A 15,844-nucleotide genomic window follows, 5' to 3' on the forward strand; every position below is an offset into this window, starting at 1 on the left:
ATTATACCGTGCCATCTACGACTGAATATTGGTTATGGCTATCGTTTGTTATAATACCGGCAGATTTACGCAGAGATATAATATGAATATCCCGTGAATGTCCCGTAAGAACAGCCACGCCAAGATAATCCGAAATGGTTTCGCTTTGCGTCTCTCGTACTCTAATTTTCAGCAGCGCGTAATTTTTATCTTTTCTTATTATCTATTTCTTCATGTTATGCATCTCGTAGAAGCCAGCTTATTCCAACTTAAGTTAAGAATTTAAGCTTAAAAAACGATTTATCTTGTGTTTCGTTTGTGAGAAAGAAATATTATGAAAGAATCATACCTGAAAATTATCGTCTAAATTATGAATAGTCGTATCCGTGAGTTATTTCGCAAAATTAGAAATTCTTTCTTGCAGCTCACCTCGAGTACGGGTAGCCGCAATTTTTCTCAAAGAAAATAAAAAAAAAAGCATAAGATGTCTCTGTAGCGATTATGTGTCGGGATTTTGCGAGGTGATGATGGGAATCGTCCTAAGAATTGCGAAGCGTATGAGTTTTAGTAAAACCGGACTATCCACGACGCGACATCATTGTTGTTACGCGACGACGACGAGATCGGTCAACCGTGCGTTTTCCGCGGCGACGGTCGCGCATCCGGGTTATGATTTTCCGCGAGGTCGACCGGAAAAATGAAAATTCCAGCGAATGCCTCGGTCCATTATGTCACGGCTACACGAAAGCGTGATACGCGCCATTGCTAGTAGCGGAGTAACTCAAGAGATCGTCCTGCACACGCTCGAGATCTCCGAGGCATATTGTCGCAATGGCGTTTTTATGAACTTTTTATGGGGTCATTCTTCCCGGGCGAAGTATGTCGAGGAATTTCGATCTCTGCGACAAGATCTCCGCGAGATATGTCACACGTGTGTAAATGTCATCGCGATGAATCTCTTTTGCCTTTAGAATTTAGAGCGAATGAAATACGAGAATCGCGTAATCGATATGCGGAAATATATGTAGCGGAAATTGATATTATATATATTCATTAAAGCAAATGTACATAATTTATGTTTTATTATTTCTGTTAATTTCTTTATTCTCTCTCTCTCTCTCTCTCGTGAAATTTATACATTTAATTATGTCCGAAGTTATTTTCTAGTTCATAATGAATTTGAATTTATATTAACTAGTTAATAAACTTAATCTACACTGTAAAATTTGTATAAACAATAATTATAAAGAATACTAATTAGATTTGCTTAACTTGATTATTTAATCATTCCTCGTGTATTGTAATAATATATTCTTTGCAATCTATAATTTGTTGCTTTTCACATTGTTGCATAAAAGAATTATATTTTCTTTCAATTCTTTCAAGAAAGTGAGAGAGAAGTTTGAGTTTTATTTTATTTTGTTCTTGCTTACGAAAAACTTTGTATTTTAAAAGTGACACTTGTCTTTCTCGTGAAGAAGATTCGTCTATGCGGCGTTATAACGTCGCTGGAAACAATATTTTCCATCCGGTGCTCGAGCATATGGTTGATACGTTTATTCGCTCGGGCGTAAAAGAGACGCCATCGGAGAGAATGGAATTAAGGGGCGTCGGGCTCGACGAAGTGGAATGATCTAGGTGATAGTTGCCAGCAAGTTATATTCCACGCTCATCCGTTCTGTTCATATATTTTCGCGCTTATTACGCCTTCATTAGGTTAATCTTATTTTATGAATTTTACATTTTAAATATGTAAAATTTCCGTAAAAACAGCGCAATAATTAAAAAGATTTGAGAAAATTGTAATATATATGACATATTTACTTTTAAAAATTATGCTGTTATTCATAATTTTATGCTTGTAATTCATTATTATAATACTATTATAATATTGAAAATATGTAAAGTAATAAAGAAGCTATAATAATATATCAAATAATATGTCAAATTTTTATTCGAGTTTATTTCGAATTTAATAAATTCGAGCTTTCACCAGGCAATTCGATATTTAGAATTCGATATTTTAAAAAAGTAACGATTTTTAAATCGTTTGCTGTCTATAACGGAAAAACGGTGTTCGATGTCAAGCGATAATATTTATAGGCAGCGTGCATAATCGACTAAATGAGAATATGCTGTTTCTGCTGCATTGCTCGCGAGCGAAAAAGATATTGAGTCTTGCCAGGAACGGGACGCGTAGTGCGCGTTTTTGTCTCTGGAAAATACCGCGCGCTCGAACAATGTCGCGGGATGAAATTTGACCAAACAATAAATCAGAAAGATATGATTTTTTTTTCCTTTTCCTACCGGAAGACGAGTATCCGACCGGAAAAGGCGGCAAAGAGTCGACGCTTACTCAGCGTCGTTCCGCGCCTCGGGTTCATGTGCTTTCCTGCCAAAAACGTGCCAGGACTGCGTTTTACATAAAAATTGGGACAAAAAGCCTGTTTAATCGCGAAGAAGAAGGATTCGCGCTCTGGTAACGAGACCTAAAACATTATCTAGGTTTTGTATGCAAATTTATATCTCGCCTCTTATAAAATTTATTTCTCAGTTATAAATGTCGTTTATAAAAGAAAGATAACTTTTCCATTTTTTTTCGTATATGTAATGTAATCGTGAGACATTGTAGTAGTTTATGATTGCAGTAATCGGGCATTTAAACTTTAGATAATATAAAATTATTTAGATTTTATTATTTAGATACATTAGATACATTGAAAACACACTTAATAAATTAATCACTAGATGCATTTTTTAAGTGATTAGATAATAACATTAAATAAATAAATATATATTTGATTTTCACTATATTGCAAATTACTGTGTAAAACTTTGTTACTCGTTTATTGCGCGATGCTTTTTTTGCTAAACCTTTTTATCGATAAACATAAATAAATAAAGGAATAAAAATAAATAAAAAATATAGATAGATAGATATTGCTTTATCGATCTCCCGATATTAATCCCTATGAGGTTACATTTCCTTTTTTCGCATGTTTATATCTATTTTTACATATAACATTTTACATTTTTCCGCTTTTCGCGGAATATACCACAGTCCGCTTTCTTATCTCTCTCTTCTCTTTCTCCTCTCTCTTATTATATTCTACTTTAACATATTTTTATTCTGTTTAAATATCAACTTTAATTAACTTATAAATTAAAAATCTAATCTTTTATATTATAAAAGTTGTTTAAAAGCCTCTTTAAACGAATTATAGTACGCGATAAAAACTAAGATAGTATTTTATTTATAATTTTATATAACTATAAATAATTATATAAAAATTAATATTATTATGAAAAATGATATTAGTTAAATTAAGTTGAAATTAACATACATTGACTATAATGTAATTTAATGTAAAAAATGTAATAGTGAATTTTCTTGTTTAAACTTTACTGCCATAGATTTACCGCGCGGATTTCTAAATATAAACGTGCACGATTTCTGGAACGCGATTATCAGATCCGCCGCTTATCAAGTGGCAGAAATCATGAACGACGATTATAGCCCTCATCGAAAATTCTTACAGCTGTCTCGGTTCGAGCCGTCCTATCACGCGAATATCTAATGGCTTGCATTCATCGTTAACGCGGAGACATCGCCGTGCGCTGAATAATTTGTCGCCCCGTAGTTACCGTAAAGTACCTTCTGCTTCCTGGTACGATGGATCGATTGTTCTGGAAGAAGAACGAGGATTGCCACGCGATAGGCACACAGAAAGATACGAGACAATGTGCTGCACACGTGTTTTATCGCGATGTAGCTCGAATTACTTCTCGGGAACAATTTTCAAACTATCGAATACACTCTTCACTATATCGTATACTATATCATATAATTATTAAATGCCACAGTTTGATAATTATTATACATTATAAATTATTATTAAATTAACTTATATTTGTAATAACTAATTGTGCGACAATAATTAATTAATATCTTTATATATATATATAAAAGCAAATAAAATATATTGAATAAGTATATTACGCATAAATCCTCGCTCAATATGTATATCTCCTCTAATGACAGTGGAGAAATTGTGATATTATCAAGAAATTATGATATTAATAACATGTAATGGGTTATGCATAATTCAGAATTGCATATTAAATATTAAATAACTTTATTGCACAGCTCTGAATAATGGCAGCAAAGCTGGATTATACTCGACCGATCGTCTACTTTGTGAAATTCGATGGATGTACTATAGTCAGGGTAATACGCAGTGTGTATAGAAGTTTCTATACCTGATACATTTATTGGAGTATATAAATCAATTGGTGGGATTCTGCGAATCGGCTATAAATGGCACAAAATTTCATATCGCGGCTTTACCGTCTCGCAGTGTATGAACCGTGATTAATCCTTTGACACGTCGAGTACAGAACGCCGATAATTACCGTGGCAGGATGATCAATAATTCCCAACTGGTAGATTAATCGCAAAATTTCTCGGCAACGTAATACTAGAGACAAACGATCCTTTGTGTTCTCGCCGAAGGTAATTAAATAATTCCAAATTATCACTCGCTCTCCCAGGGCATTATTATTTACGACTGTATCGTGTGTACCCGTGTTTAATATTGTGGCCAACAGTATTAGAACAAAGCGTTGTTTACTGCGAATGTTATACATTAACCGATTCAATTCATTGAATCTCAATTATTTCCTATATAAGGCACCGAGACTTTTGAATAGACGAGGAGTAAGAATAATTTTGATAAGTGAAGGTAAGTTGTGCTTTGTTTAATGTGTATATGTACGCGCGTATGAGTATGCATTATCTTTTAAAGTATTTCTCTATAAAATATATCAAAAGATTCTCAAGTAATAAGTTATAATATTAAATACTTTTAGTGATACTTATATAAAATTCTGCAAAAAATGAAATTTGCATGCAGAAATTACTGAGCAATAGTAGTAAAAGTATTTTTTGGTCAGACACAAATTCGATCCATGCTTAGCGGACTAACATAATCTTATGTTATAAGTATTTATATTTTCTGTATTGTGCTAAAATATATGCTTATTACGTTCTAAATTACGTTGCGATAAAATTTAATATTTTATTTAATTTCAATGATATGATACAATAAAAATCATGACCAGAAAATATGAACGCGAAACATTGATCAAATCTATTAATTTATCATACGAAGCGAATTGCAGAAATATATTCACGATAATGCCGTGCTTGATTATCGTCTCGCAAGAATCTTTCATCTATGAGACATAGATTTAATATTCAGCGAAATATCCAGGTGGTGAACTCATAAAGACGATAGCCATAAAGCTTAACGGGTGGGACGAGGCAAACGGGCAAGACGGCAACAGAGCGCGAACCGAGGACCATCGTAAAACTATCCGTATCACTGTTTAAACGGTGTCGATCAAAATAACGGATTTGAAACGAATCGGCGGAATATATACGTATACATACATACATACACACGCACAAGAGCGTGTATAGCGAGCATTAATCGTCGCGCCGTCGTTACGTTAATTGGCCGACGACGCGACTGCCGGCAAAACTGATCTGCGTGGTGCGGCGCCTGGCATCGTTAAGCCCCGATAATGATGTCCGTGATATCGATTTTGCATCATCAAAGCGCGACACACGCCGATCTCGCTCGATCATGACACGCATGATGACGTGCGTATTATTCGCGCGTCGCGTCGCGCACTCATCACCTCGAAAATTTCGCCCGACGGGCTTTCCGGATCTCCCCTTTACCCCTTCCGGCCCTTGGTAACGTCAAAGTGCAAATTGTAATGCGGCTCGATCGTCATCCCGAGGCCCGCCACCCATCTGGAATTTGCGGTCTGGTATCGCACGCGGAACAGAATTATTATTAATAACGTATCGCTGGGAATTCCGACGTGGCTGACCGGTTTCCTCGATATCTCCACGCGACGAATACGTTATTATATATTTGATACATGTCTGATAGAAATTGAACGCGACGAAAATTAATTAAAACAAATTTTATTACGTAAAATGACAATTCTTATACATTTTGAATATATTTTAAGAGAAATTGTTATTTTCATGAATTTAATTTTATATCAGTTGACGAGAAAGAAAAAGAGGAAATTACAATTTCATGGGGGATTTATTAGGCTCTTTAATTAGACTTGTAGTTTGAATAAATAAATCTTTATGTATGCATAGTTGCAACAAATCTACAATTATTTTAGATTATATTAAATGAAAGAATTAAAAAATAGTAAAATAATAAATAAAAACTTATAAATGCATGCAAATAATTATGCAAAGATTATTTAATTATTTTTAGTTTTAATCGAAAACTTGAATTAAATTTTTATTGTTTACAGCCGCGTTCTATAATTCGCAATCTATGATGAAGTTTAGTTTCTCAAATTGAAACGTAATATTTCACGATCCAGAAATAAATCAGAAAGAACAACAGTGACAAAATCAATATCTTGTACAGAAATAAGATTTTAACGAGAGTAAAATATTTATTATTACTATTGCTGTCGAAATTGGAAGCAAGATTTAAGATCCTTATACGTTATCTATTGTGATAAATCGCATTTCTTATTTTTAGAAGAAAACAAGAGCATATGGAAGTGTCTAAAATATATCATCAATTTTGCAATAGAAATAGCACCATCTGCATCAAATTTCATAATATTTACATTATGACAGGCACATCAAAATTCACATTGAATCTTTTATAATTATGATTTAATATCAGTAACAAAATTAATTCGATACACTGCAGGAATATTGATTCCATTGATATTAGCACATGATATATATTTTGTCTAGTTATGCGTAAATGAAACATAGATTGCTATGCTGAAATTTAATTAATTTGTTAGTGTCATGTTTCTAACACTAAATATGTACACATTCAAATCAATAAATTCGCGCTAAGTACTACCGATATTAATTGCTATCTTAATGCATTTTTAGTTTAAGAAGATGGATAAATAAATACATTTTTTTTAAACTGACAATTTAAAATAAAGTTTTTCAATATTCGTATTCATTAAATTTTTATTCAAGAATTAATCTCACATTCAATAAATAAATTTCGTTGGATATGTTTAATGATGGGAATAACGGGATTAAATACGCGTACAATTAATTTCGTCGGTATTGAGCAATGCCACGAATTATTTGAGTGCTTGAAAAGTAATCGTACACGTTGGATAGTGACGCGCGAAAAGTCACGATATCGTAATTCACGATCTGCGTGACGCAACGATGGATTTAACGGCACGTCAGGCGGATAGGATTGTTACATCTCGCGGGAGGTGACTAGTTGAAATCATAAGCCACTCGTTTAATCCAGACGTAACAATCGTATCCGTGTTGTCGACAGTGCACATTATTGTTACACGATATTTCTCTCTTCGAAATATACAGGCGTTCACACTGCTAAACAGGATTACGTGACGCTCGACATCCTCTTTCGTCGATCGTATGCTTGTTTATATAAAACGCTCCATAATAGAAACTCTATAACTCGGTTATTTCTACATTTACCATTTTCTATTTCTTTCATAGTGTAACTAAAAAAAACGTATATAAAATAAGTAAGGATAAAAACTAATAAATAATAAATAAAAATAAAAGTCATGAATCATGAATATTATACAAAAGCTAAATTTTTACTCTCACAGCTTTGTAAATATAATTAATCAAATAAATTTAAAAGATTATCAATTAAATAACGTAAAATAAAATGTCAATAATAGAGACATTGATTAAATGTTTCTCTCTAATATTGATACATAGCTGCAAACGCGAACGCCGTCAAACATGCTCATGATCCGCGGAATACGTTTTATCGATGCAATTATCGTCTCTGGCAAGCGTTGTAATTTCATCATTTACATTAAGTATTTATCTTTTACCGTGTAAAGAGCATTTGTTTGTTTATAGATTGCAAATGTATTTATTACGACACGGCGTATATTTCATCGTAAATATATACCGATCGTACATAGCGTTATTAGTTTGCGATATTTTTCACCGTCATGCAATCAGATGAATAGAAATATCGCGGTCATGATGTAATCTGTAGCAGCACGAGGGTGGTATTCGCATGACACACGACGCCGTTAGCCAAAATCATAAGCCACCATGTCTAGTCGAGATATAACACGACTAGGTGTTACCAGGCTTGCATCATACACCCCTTTTGCAGGGAGTTCCATAATTCTCACCCTATCACTCTGATGACTTATGGTTTCATTGTTCGCACTTACGCTCGCGAAACCGCTGTGTAACGAGGTCGAATATAAAGTGCTATAAAGCGACTTACAAGAATAGAATCGGAAGATTGTTGAGAATGACAAAAAGAATAGTAAATGAAGATTATCTTATTCAATATTTATTAAATCTATAAAAGAGAATTAAGCTTAAAAAAGAAGCTTTAATATCTAAATTTGTCATTGTGAATTGACTTGCCTGCCAGAATAGTCTAGATCTGACAGCCGACTAAACCCGATTAACGTCTGAATATTAATAATACACTCGGCATAATTAAATCATCGATAACATCCGTAATAGACTTTGATTCAGCTTTAAATGAGCGATCAAGAAGATCGTATCGCGACTACAATGCTATTTATAGCGCAAGGTTGACTGCTTCATCACGTAATCTTGTACGGGCAATGAAGAGAGAAATCATAAGCGAGTCGAGGTATAACGCTATCGTGCCCTCTGCTCCCTCTCCCCCCCTCCCCCCTCCACCATCATCGTCCTCTGTGGCGCTTGCAATTCTCCGGGCTCCGTTACGTTCTCCCTTCACGACGGTGTTTCCGCAGATGGAAACCGGCCAAATCGTGTCTAGAGAGTTATGGGTCTGATGCGCGACGGTTGGATTAGGGGATCACTTATTGCGCGATTTCGCGAGGACTTTGTCGAGGGGTTGGTTTGGTATACTAGTGGAATCGCGGATGATTCGAGTCGCGAAAGAAACGCTTTGCTACCGGCGCTTTACTCCGGGATATTATACGGAAGAGGTTTTCACAATAATAGATTGCAAAAATACACAGAATTGTAAATTTTTTTAGAAGTCACTCGACAAAAAATTTTTATTTCCAGAGATGGTGTTTTAATGAATTTAATGTTTCTGGCAAACATCAATTTATTAAGTAGAGAAGCAAATGATAAATATGATAATAAATATTGTTTAATACACACAGTAATAACGATACTGAAATTATATACCTCTGATTTTTCAATAGAGATAAATACATTATTAAACCTGAATTGTATATTCGCGGGTAGAAAAATAAATAAGTCGCAAAGGGTGCGCGCAAATACGGCGTACATTATGATATGTATGTGTGTATGTAGATGACATCGATGCGTCGTCATAAAGAGTATAAATTTATCGCTAATATCAATTTCGCCGATATCTGATTTGCAATCGATGTTACGTATGTACGTCGGCGGAAGAGCGCGTGAAATGAATAGGATTTGTTCCGCCGAACTACGGTCGAATACATATCCCATCCATTATATCGGATGGATATTTATCGCCGACGCGTCCATAACGGTCCCCTCGCAAGATAAAACCCCCAAACACGGCGACACGAGTTGAATGGGTGCGGCAGTTCCGCCGATATCGTACGTTGCTTCCGCACGTTTGCGCATGGACAAAATCTCCGATCCACTTAAGATATCGCGATAAGGTCATTCGGTTTCGCTGGAAACTTTCGCGCGGCACTTCATCGACCTTCATGACAGCTGTAAATGCTAATTGAGCGTGAATCGCATTTATGTTTTGTATCGATCAAAATTTTGACAAGAATTTAAGAAACTGTGATATATGTAAATGACGTAATGAATATTGTATTGAAAATTAAAGAACGTTTATAATGCTGTCTTTATAAATTATTTACGATCGTACGGATTCTCTTGTTATTAAGTTAGAAAAAAATTGCAAGGTATATATAACGGGGAGATTATACTGTCTAATTCGGTTATTTGTATCACCATAAAATAGAGTTATAACGGGGCATAAAAATAATTTTACAAGAAAGAATAATGTAGGAATTATACCGGTATCGGAAAAATTAATAACAGTATTAAAAAGTCTCTTAGAAATAAGAAGAGCTACTCTTTCCTAAGTAATAAATAATATTACGATCTTTATTGTCTGAATTATCCATTTATTCATAGAGCATATTTTTCTTGTAGGCCTAATAATATCAGATACTTAACTCTCGTAGCGACATTTTGTTTATCGCTTAGAAAGGAAAAAAACTCTGCTCCCTCGGCGCCAGAATGAACTATTTACGGAGGCTCTTGTAGTCTGCAGGAAATAAGTAAGTTTCGACCTCTGCCTCGATCACCTCCGTGTTGCTCGTGGTGGGAAAAAAGTTTCTATGACTTTGCCCGGGTGTAGGACGAGGGAGGAAGCGCTGGCCGCTACCTCGCCGGGATGCATTGTCGTTCATCGTTTCTGCACTCCATCCACGTCTTCCGGTTGCTTTTTATTGTCGGTGCAGGGAGGTACGCCGCAAAAAGACATACGACCACGGCCGCATACCCAATAATGTTACGGGCGATACACACCAGCCGCGGTATACCACCACGCGCCGAAGAATCGAATTCCACCAGCTCGGCTCGATTCAGAAGAGTAATCGAGCCGGTATTGAAATAGCAATTCGTCGCAGCTTCGGCGCATGGCTACGTGGTTACCATTTCTCTCAAATTCATCCGCGCGATCATTTCCAGTGTGACCAATGAAGTTTGATCGTTCCTATGTCAAAGGGCACGTTTGTTACGTAATGATCGAGGCAATTACATGAATCTCTAATCGATGAACGCCGAATCTTTGGTCAAATGTGAGGCACATATTACGCTGATAATTCACGCGAAAAGGCTTTTCTTCATATATTTGTATTCGTATATTTATATTAGCGGCTATTTATATTTGAGGCTATCACGTTTACAGAGAGGTTTAGAGTGAGCGTTTAATGTTTTGAGGACGAGATATAAAAGAAACTCTTAACATTTTTCCGCTTAAAACAATATTGCCAAAGATAGCGCAATTTTTCGTTTTGCGAAAATCTATCACCGGACGATCATTACATAACAATATGAACGTGAAATAATTAATTAATGCTACTAATGATAAAAACTTTATAAACAATGAAAGATTACGGTCAACTATAGGAAAATTATATTAGAATAGACCTCTGTTTCTCAAAAAGTTAATTTTCGTATGTCGTCTTGCAGATCAAGATATTTTCAAGTCCCGAGAGGCATATGAAAATATTTTCGAGCCCTTTTTTCTCTATTTTTTCTTGATAATTGTCTCTTCTACTTCCATTTTATTCAAAAATATTAATATAATAAATATAACGATATCTCTCTTAGTCTGACTTTTCCCCTTCGACCTGTCCGGCATGGGTGACCCTACCGGTAAACTACATTACCGCTGGCATAGCCCTCAGGTTCATTAGAGAACTCAAACCTCCTCACCGGCAAATGCCTTCGTTAAGGTGGAGATACCATCGAGGAGGTAAAATTTTTATTATAATTATTTTAATGAAATACAAATTATTTTGTTTCATAAAATAAATATACAATATATATTATATATATATATATTACAATATATTATGTGTAATGTACTATTTACAATAACATATATAGAACTTATAAAATATCCAACTTATAAAATTTGTAAAATACAATATAATTTTACAATATAATTATACATTAATACAATATACTTTTACATATAATAACTATGAATTAATATAATATAATTTTATATATAATTTTTGTCATATATATATATATATATATATATATATATAATAAATTGTTAAATAAAAATATACACAAAGAGTTATATAAAATATATATAATATCAAAATATATGACAAAAAATTTAAAATTTTTTATACAAAATATATTATAATTAATTTTATACATCTAATATAGAGAATTAATAATATTACAATTATATGTATATTATAAAAAATATAAAGAGTACAAAGTTTAACATAAAATATAATTTGAAATGTATTACAAAAGAACTTATTATATGGAATTACACGAAAATGTCCGAAATATTCATATAAAGCGGGATTTACTATAAGTTTTTAGATAAGATATAATTGATTAATATAATATTAATAATTAATGATCAATCAACATGCGATTACAAAATTTAAGTTTTATGTAATGCAAATAATTATGACCAAAAGAATGATTGAATGATATTATCGATCGTTTTTTAATTATAGAAAAATGTACTTGATCTACTAGCGCATTTTGCGTAGACTTTTGAGAAAAGATAGAAGCTTCGATGTAAATCAATGATTAAATCAGAAATATAGAAATGTCGATTTTTAAATGTGTGATTTTATGTAAATTTCGCGATTGAGAATAAGAATATATGTACCGTTTTGCGGAGGATAAATTTTTATAAATCTTAAGGTCTACCATTATAAAAACATTGCGTTATCGCCGCGTTCAATGGAGGATAACTGGTCCAACTATTTGATCAAATCAAGGTCCCTCCGCCAGATAACACGCCGGTTAATATCCGACAAAGACAAGAATAAACTTAAAAGTGGAGAACGATCAACTTCTTGTTTCTACATCGGATCTCGCAAGATCAATCCGCAAAGAAAAGTTAAGTGATCTGTTGAATATTAGGAACTTTGCTGTAGGAGAGAACGAATCCCGGATCTTCCAGACTGCTTCTGATAGCAATGATTTCAGTAACGACTCAATGACAGCTACCATTGTCATTATCTTTAATTCACGAGATTGAAATTCACGCGAGAAAATGTGTTCTTCCATTATTAAGAAATATATCTCTTTATTGAAAATTAAATGGATATAACAATTTTTGAAACTGTGGTTACAAATGACTATATTTATGGATAATAAAATACATGCATCATTATTGTAACTAGTATTAAGTGTACGAATACAAATAATTCTCGGGTACCAACTGTTCGAGACGAATCGAACCCAATAACAGCAAAATTAAAAAAAAAAAATAATTTGAATATTTTAAAACACACATAAAATAAATCAAAATAATTTCAAGTACAATTATATTATAATAATTCTAAACTGTAATTAATCTTTTTCTAAACATTTCATTAATTTGCCGATATTTTACTGATATCAGAGTACCCAATCGATTTGTCTTGAAGTTTTAAAGTATACATACATTATAACAATTCATTCATTCATATAAAATATTTATAAAATATTTTGTAACATAATATTTAAAAAAAGATATAAAAGTTTTTTTTTTAAATAGTATATTAATTTAGTCATGTATTTTATTAATATTATGGATAATATATTTAAAAACTATCTTAGAATGGCGGGATGACCAATACCTGCAAATGATTTCTTAAAAGAAACCAAGAAATAATTTTAATATCCTCAGCACCTAAAAATTATTTTCTCAAAAAAAATCAAATTTATATTAAAAATAATTAATTAAATATATTCGTTCGTAACTATAATTTTTTGTACAAAAAGAAAATCAATAGAAATAGGCAAATTGATTGCAATTTGAAATTGCTTGAAAAATATAAAAGTATCTGTATATATATTAGCTATATCCATGTTCAATTTACTATTAAATCTTTTTAGAACATTAAGATAATAATACACTAATATTAATAATGATGGAAGAACACTTTTAACGAACAGAAAGAAATATATTTTCAAATATATTATTTAAATTAATTTTCTGATTTGATTTTGAAAAGGCGTGTGGCAGTTGTTGTTGAGTTACTACCGAAACTATTGCTTCCAGAAACCGTCAAGAAAACCTGGGTTTAATTCCAATTCTGCAACGAAGATCTCTAATTTTCAGCAGAACATCGAACTAGACGTCGCGGGAGGATCTTACAAGAACCGACAAGAAATAATTCTTCACGATGCAGATTGTTTTGACTCTTTGCCGGTACGAACCACACAACTTTATGCTAATGTTTACCTGACGAGAGGGATAGCGATAAAGTCTCTTAGCTAAGTCAGTGATTGCGACCAAAAACGTGGAAAAAACGCAATATTTTCATAATGTAGTTAATTAATAAATTTAACAAATATTTTATTTGAATAATAAATTTTCGACACGAAATTCATAAATATCTATTAAATCAAAATCAAATTATGAAATTTGGAATAATTTACTCGCGATTCTGCAAGGTCGAAAGCAGTCATCAAATTTTGTGAAAGTTAATATTTAATCGTTAGTTTAACATCGAATTTTCATATTTTTATTCAATAATTTTTTCTATTAAATATTAGAAGAATTAATGATATTCGTGATATTTATAAAGTTTAAAATACTATTTCCCGTTATCAACAATTCCTTGGTATACAAACACAAGCTCTTAAGTTTAATAATAATATTAATAAATATTTTTTAAACAAATAATATATAAAAATTGAAAATTAACAAATATATTAATTTAGGATTTCTATTATATCGTCATTATATGTTTTTTTCGGTTTTTCGTGTAATTTACAATAAAGAAAGTTTCAAATAATTTATAATATTATTAATACAAATATAGAATTACATGTAAATTATAACACAATAATAATTACTATTAATTATTATACATGTACAATAAGAATATAATTTAGAATTAATGATGCTATCAATATCAAATAAATATATCCGATATATCTAATTGAAATTGACAGCATTTACAAAAATACTTACAAGAGTTCAACGTTACATAAATTTATACAGCAATAATATAACAAATACGAGTTTATATATAAAATAAAATGTAACACATATATGTATTACATTTTATTGTATATAATAATATGCAATTTTTAATTTATAAAAAAGTGTATATGTTATTTTATGTTATTATATGTTATTTTATTATATATTATTTTTGAAATTTTATATAGTTTTAAATTTTCTACCATTTAATTTTTAATTTACATTGTATAAAAATTAAATAAGTTTAATTTTCCTACAATTCTTGTATAATTAATTTTTACTTTTTAATTTTTAGTTTACCTAAAAAGAATTCTACTCTTAGTTTTCCTAAGAATTTTAAGGAATTAAATGATTTTTTTTAAGTTAAAATAGTCCTAATAGATCCTAACAATCCTATTTTTGCTGGCTAAACCAGCGGGAATCCGCAATCACCGAAATTTTGGGGACTGTGTCTTAATCGCGTGCCCTAATCGCGTGCCCTAATCGCGTGCTCTAATCGCATACTGTATTCACGTGTCCTATTCACGTACTTTAATAGAATGCACCGGCATTCTTGATTATGTGCCATTGCACGTAGAAATGTGCAAACACATGTATTATCTAACATGTATTTTTGTGCCTTTTAACCACGATATTGGTCATCTATGTTGCTTCCTCGTTGGGCCAGTTGGACTTACCTTTCGTTGATCCTGGCCATATTGATTCTGACTACATCTAGTCAGAGATGTAGCTTTGACCTCTATTAGAGATCAGTAAAGGAAAGAAATTCCTTTCGTAATCGGCTAATTATTATTGCCGTGCATGAGTGTAATTTTACACTCCTTTACGGTCGTGGAACATTACGACCATTTTTTATTAATTGATTATAACTTTTCTTTAATTAATATAATGCCAAATTATCAATCAAAATTAATTAATTAAAATTCTTATAATAATATATAATATTTTATTTATATATATAATAATAATATAATAATATGTAATTTAATATATAATATAATTTAATATATAATATAATAATATATAATTTATTAATTTATTTTATTTAAAATAAAATGAATAATTATTTATATAATTTAATAGATTAATAATTTGGCTTAACATCAATTAAAGTAAAGCCTTAAATAGTATTA

This window comes from Cataglyphis hispanica, chromosome 15, assembly GCF_021464435.1.
Source record: "Cataglyphis hispanica isolate Lineage 1 chromosome 15, ULB_Chis1_1.0, whole genome shotgun sequence".
In the NCBI taxonomy this organism is placed as follows: Eukaryota; Metazoa; Arthropoda; class Insecta; order Hymenoptera; family Formicidae; genus Cataglyphis; species Cataglyphis hispanica.